Source organism: Ovis aries, chromosome X (assembly GCF_016772045.2).
Source record: "Ovis aries strain OAR_USU_Benz2616 breed Rambouillet chromosome X, ARS-UI_Ramb_v3.0, whole genome shotgun sequence".
Taxonomy (NCBI): domain Eukaryota; kingdom Metazoa; phylum Chordata; class Mammalia; order Artiodactyla; family Bovidae; genus Ovis; species Ovis aries.
This window is the reverse complement of record NC_056080.1, coordinates 15,986,006-15,992,703: the sequence shown is the minus strand read 5'-3', so window position 1 is coordinate 15,992,703 and position 6,698 is coordinate 15,986,006.

Genomic DNA, 6,698 nt, shown 5'->3' with positions numbered 1-6,698 from the left:
GGAAAACATCAGGAATCCTCAACCTAGGAGGGCTTATAAATATAAGCAAGTCCCAGCATCACACTGTAAATACCGCCCCAGAAACTTAAAACTACTTCATTTACTCAGCCAACTGTGACTACAGTTCCTTATGTAGTTTGCAAATGAAGCGCTTTCCCTCTCATAATCACTGTTCCTAGTCGTGATGTTTAATTTCTGATATTATTACAGAAGGGCATGGCCTTTTCATGCTTAGAGAGGATCTGTATCATCAGGCCACCCAAAATGGCTGTTGTGTTGCTCTCTGTACATCCCCTGCTTGGACGGTGCCTGCTGCATCTGATCTTTAGGTCAAACATCTCCACCTGATAGCTTATCAAAGGGGAGGTGAGGGACATGCCCCTCAGCTGGTTTCCATGGTAACTGATGAGCCAACCTGATGTCAGTTTCGGCTGTAACCCAGACCCTCCCTCTCTCTGGAGGAGCGTCGCGTAGCCTGCTGCCATGTTCTGCCCACTGTCTGTTGCTGCGCATGCAGGTGGTTGTTCCAGGACCTTGCTTCAGACAGGTACGCTCCCCCAGCCGTTAAACCATGTCTCTGTCGCTGACTCCGGGCCATTTCTTTGGTCTTGAAGCTGGGCAAGTGCAGGCCTTGTAGGCCTGTGGAGTGCAGCCCAATTGGCAGAGCCGCCACGAGACCAGGCAAATGCCCATGAGCACCGAGATGTTGGGAAATAAGGACGGGGGAATGGAAAGTTGCCAGGCGTCACCTAGCTTGGGGCCTGAAAATTTCAGGGGTGATTCTGAAAGTTACGGGGTGTCACCTAGCTTGTGGGGCCTGAAAGTTCCAGATGGTAAAGAATCTGCCTGCGATCTGCCTGATAGTTGCAGGGGAAATCTTGGGGTGGCCGTTCAGTAGCATGTGGGGCCCTGGGGTGGCTGTCCTTGATGAATGAGAGGCCAAGAGGGTACTGAGGACTCATAGACACCCCAAGGCCACAGCAGAGATATTGGCATCATTATGGTGGGAAAATAAAGTGGCTGCAGCTGTGGGCTGGCAGGTGCACACAGCTTTATATTGAGAAAGGCCGTGGAGACTGAGCTAATAGCTGAGGTGAAGGTCAACTTGAATGCTGATTCTTGTTCCTCTGAAAGTGAAGCACATGCATGTAAGTGATATGTATTATTGTATATTACTGTTATTTGCTTATACTGATTTGGCTTTTTAGAAACTGAAAAAAAAAAAATCCCTGAAAGTGTCCAAGATGGGATTCTTTTGACTTTCTAAAACTGGTTTTTCCATATGCCCTCAGAGGAAGTTAGCTTTCTAGAAGGAATCGGTGTTTCTCTTCCTGTGACTTTGCAATATATGTGATCTACCTGGGCTCTCTGGAACTATAATCATCTATGATCCCAGAGTGAAGAGAAAAAAAAGAGGACTTTTAATTTTAAGAATTATTTTTATCTTTTATTGTTTTAATTGATGTATAGTTGATTTACAATGTATTAGTTTCAGGTGTATAGCAAACTGACTGAGGTATACATAAATCTATTCTTTTTCAGGTTCTTTTTCATTAGTTTATTTACAAGATATTGAATATAGTTCCTTGTGCTATACAGTAGGACCTTGTTGTTCATCTGCTTTATATATAGTAGCTTGGGTCTGTTAATCCCAAACTCCTAATATATCCCACCTCCCCTTTCTCCTTTGGTTGCTATAAATGTTTTCTATGTCTGAGAGCCTCTTTGTTTTATAAATAAGTTCACTTGTGTCATTTTTATGGATTCCACTTAAAAGTGATATCATATGATATTTGTCTTTCTCTGACTTATTTCACCTAGTATGACGATCACTAGGTCCGTCTATATTGCTGCAGGTGGCATTATTTCACTCAAAAAGGTATTTTTACATTTTAGCAGGAAAACTGAGATCTCTTTCTCTATATAGATAATTGTATGCCTATGCCTACCTTTTAAAGTGTCTCAGTCTCCAAATGGCATTGCCAAGATGGGTTCATAGACGGACTGTTTAATTGGTGTAAAAGAAATTTAACATTTGTGTAAATTCTCAGAAATATAAAAGACTGGCTTAAATAAATTTCAGGTTCATGTGGCCTGAGAAATACTCAGTACTTACTGAATATCTAGTATTGAAGCTAGCTAGCTTAAGCTTGTTAGTTTGATTAATATAGACCTGTCTTTAGAGTCATCAGTGGTATACTTTTTAAAAAATAATTTGATTTGGCTGTGCTGGGTTTTGTTGCTGCACAAGCTTTTCTCTGGTTGTGGCAAATGAGCTGCTTATTGCTATGGCTTCTCCTGTTGCAGAGCACAGGCTCTAGAATGTTTGGGCTTCAGTAGCTGCAGTAGCAGAGAAGGTGACGGCCCCCCACTCCAGTACTCTTGCCTGGAAAACTCCATGGACAGAGGAGCCTGGTGGGCCGCAGTCCATGGGGTCGCTAAGCGTTGGACACGACTGAGAGACTTCCCTTTCACTTTTCACTTTCATGCATTGGAGAAGGAAATGGCAACCCACTCCAGTGTTCTTGCCTGGAGAATCCCAGGGATGGGGGAGCCTGGTAGGCTGCCGTCTATGGGGTCGCACAGAGTCGGACACGACTGAAGTGACTTAGCAGCAGCAGCAGCTGCTGTATGTGGGCTCAGAAATTGCAGCTCACAGGCTCCAGAGCGCTGGTTCAATAGTTGTGGCCCATGGGCTTAGATGCTCCATGGCATGTGAATCTTCCCAGACCAGGGATTGAACCCATGTCTCCTGCATTGGCAGGTAAATTCTTTACCACTGAGTCAACAGGGAAGCCCATCAGTGCTAACACTTCTGTTGTACCTAAGTTTAGTGAAAGTGAAGTCGCTCAGTTGTGTCTGACTTTGCGACCCCATGGACTGTAGCCTACCAGGCTCCTCCATCCATGGGATTTTCTAGGCAAGAATACTGGAGTGGGTTACCATTTCCTTCTCCAGATCTTCCCGACCCAGGGTTTGAACCCGGGTCTCCCAGGTTGTAGGCAGATGCTTTACCATCTGAGCCACCAGGGAAGTCTCTGTACCTAAGTTTACTAGAGAGTAAATAACACCTTATTACATCTGTTGAAAATTTTTCAGCAAGGAAAATAACAATATGATGAAAGTTTAAGTAAACATAAGTGAGATAAAACTTTTAGGTAAATGCTATAGTAATAAATATGTTTTGGGAATGAGAGAGTTAATTCTTAGGTAGGTTGATAAGAAGTCTGGGGCCCTCCAGGAGAAAGGGATCCAGGAATCTTGAGGAGAAAAAGGACAAACTTTTTCTTAAACTCTGAGTTGTTATGACAACAATCTTGAAAACTAACTTTCTTTAAGCCCAGAGCAAATGATTACACAGAAAACAACTCATCTTGCTCAATGTTTTTCTTTAAACTCTGTACTAATGATTATATAACAACAACAGACCTAACAGAAGCAGAAGATATTAAGAAGAGGTAGCAAGAATACATGGAAGAACTGTACAAAAAAGATCTTCACGACCCAGATAATCATGATGGTGTGATCACTCACCTAGAGCCAGACATTCTGGAATGTGAAGCCAAGTGGGCCTTAGGAAGCATCACTACGAGCAAAGCTAATGGAGGTGATGGAATTCCAGTTGAGCTGTTTCAAATCCTGAAAGATGATGCTGTGAAAGTGCTGCACTCAATATGCCAGCAAATTTGGAAAACTCAGCAGTGGCCACAGGACTGAAAAAGGTCAGTTTTCATTCCAATTCCAAAGAAAGGAAATGCAAAAGAATGCTCAAACTACCACACAATTGCACTCATCTCACATACTAGTAAAGTAATGCTCAGAATTCTCCAAGCCAGGCTTCAGCAATACGTGAACCGTGAACTCCCTGATGTTCAAGCTAGTTTTAGAAAAGGCAGAGGAACCAGAGATCAAATTGCCAACATCCGCTGGATCATGGAAAAAGCAAGAGAGTTCCAGAAAAACATCTATTTCTGCTTTATTGACTATCCCAAAGCCTTTGACTGTGTGGATCACAATAAACTGTGGAAAATTCTGAAAGAGATGGGAATACCGGACCATCTAACCTGCCTCTTGAGAAATCTGTATGCAGGTCAGGAAGCAACAGTTAGAACTGGACATGGAACAACAGACTGGTTCCAAATAGGAAAAGGAGTACATCAAGGCTGTATATTGTCACCCTGCTTATTTAACTTCTATGCAGAGTACATCATGAGAAACGCTGGACTGGAAGAAACACAAGCTGGGATCAAGATTGCCAGGAGAAATATCAATAACCTCAGATATGCAGATGACACCACCCTTATGGCAGAAAGTGAAGAGGAGCTAAAAAGCCTCTTGATGAAAGTGAAAGAGGAGAGTGAAAAAGTTGGCTTAAAGCTCAACATTCAGAAAACAAAGATCATGGCATCCGGTCCCATCACTTCATGGGAAATAGATGGGGAAACAATGGAAACAGTGTCAGACTTTATTTTTTTGGGCTCCAAAATCACTGCAGATGGTGACTGCAGCCACGAAATTAAAAGACGCTTACTCCTTGGAAGAAAAGTTATGACCAACCTAGATAGTATATTCAAAAGCAGAGACATTACTTTGCCGACTAAGGTCTATCTAGTCAAGGCTATGGTTTTTTCTGTGGTCATGTATGGATGTGAGAGTTGGACTGTGAAGAAGGCTGAGTGCCAAAGAATTGATGCTTCTGAAGTGTGGTGTTGGAGAAGACTCTTGAGAGTCGCTTGGGCTGCAAGGAGATCCAACCAGTCCATTCTGAAGGAGATCAACCCTGGGATTTCTTTGGAAGGAATGATGCAAAAGCTGAAACTCCAGTACTTTGGCCACCTCATGCAAAGAGTTGACTCATTGGAAAAGACTCCGATGCTAGGAGGGATTGGGGGCAGGAGGAGAAGGGGACGACCGAGAATGAGATGGCTGGATGGCATCATGGACTCGATGGACGTGAGTCTGAGTGAACTCCGGGAGTTGGTGATGGACAGGGAGGCCTGGCGTGCTGCGATTCATGGGGTCGCAAAGAGTCGGACACGACTGAGCAACTGAACTGATCTTGTTCAAGGACATGTTTCTCCTTAATAGGAACCTTCTGACTAATCTTACGTGGGAGTGGGTCTGGTAAGACCTTTCTTTAGTTGGTTCTAATCTTGTTAATTTAAGATATATGTCGTGGGAGTGGGTCTGGTAAAAGTATATAAGGCCTTGAGAAGACTAGCGAGTGGGGTCACTCTCCGCCCCCCCTTCTGATGTCCATGTCAGAAGCTTTTTCTGTCCCTTTTATACTCTAATAAAACTCTGCTATACAAAAGCTCTTGAGTGATCAAGTTTGGTCCCTGGTCCTGAAGCTAAATCTTCTTCTTTGGAGATCACGAATCTGACATCGTTCACTGTCAGCTATCAGGAATGTCTATCTAAAATAGTCTTTCCAACAAATACTGTATGTGTGTTAGTCACTCAGTTGTGTCCAACTGTTTGCAACTCCATGGACTGTAGCCCACTGGGCTCCTCTGTCCATGGAATTCTCCAGGCAGGAATACTGGAGAGGGCTGCCATGCCCTTCTCCAGGGGATCTTTCTGACCTGGGGATCAAACCCAGGTCTCCCACATTGCAGGCACATTCTTTACCATTTGAGCTCGCAAATATATGGTTCAGAATGGGGGTACACACGCATACCCGTGGCCGATTCATGCTGATGTATGGCAAAAACCATCACAATATTGTAATTATCCTCCAATTAAAATAAATAATTAAAAAAAACAGTCTTTCCAGATTTTGGTAACTTGATACTAAACCAAGTTAAATGAAGAGAATTCATTCATTACCTGCATCATTTCAAATAGGATAAAATAGTGGAACATTAATTGCTGGGTGGGTCTAAGTTTACCTACCTTTGCTTTCTTAGAGGAAGATGAGAGCATAAGTTTTCCAATCAGTAAATGTTGGTATGATGAACAGTTCACAGTTACTTGCTTCTTGATTTTCGCCAGTGATTAACGTTGCAAGGGTTAAGATTATCATTGGTTATAATTCTAGTTATCATAACCAAGTTTCTTTAGTGATTACATTATAATCAGGTGTCTGTGCCTTTTAAAGTCTTTTGTTATTTATAGGCAGTTATTTTACTCTGATGCTTTTGCAAAAATGCTTCATTTTCAAGATGATATACATAGGAAGCCCTTTTTGACAAATGCAGGTCTCTGATAAGTTTCAGATCATACAGCTGAAGTGGGTCAGATAGTGAAAAATCCTAATGGAAAACTTGAGGCTTCATAAAAAGTTATCAAATAGTTACTGTGTGAAGTGGTGAATATGGTTATAATTTTTATGGGTTTTGCCTATAATATTACTGGTTTTGATCTGTGTTTTCCAGATATAGGGATGCCTTTCCCCTCAAGTTATTTGTGACTTAAAGCACTTTAGTAAACTATACCTGTGGGTAGAATTGAAACATTTTCTGTCTCTCTGCCTGGTCCCTCCAGACACTGGAAACTCGTGGGTGCTGAGCAGCCTTAGCAGGTGAATGGGATTCCTGCTGGCATGTGCAGGAATCACGTTTTAGGGATTCTGTAGAAGCGTGAAACCCACTGAAGCACAGCCTGATGGCAAGCCTTTGGTATGTCTTTCCTGGCCTTGAGAGGCCTTTTGGGAATTTGGTCTGAGATGAATCCTGAGGATTTCCACCACAGCCACT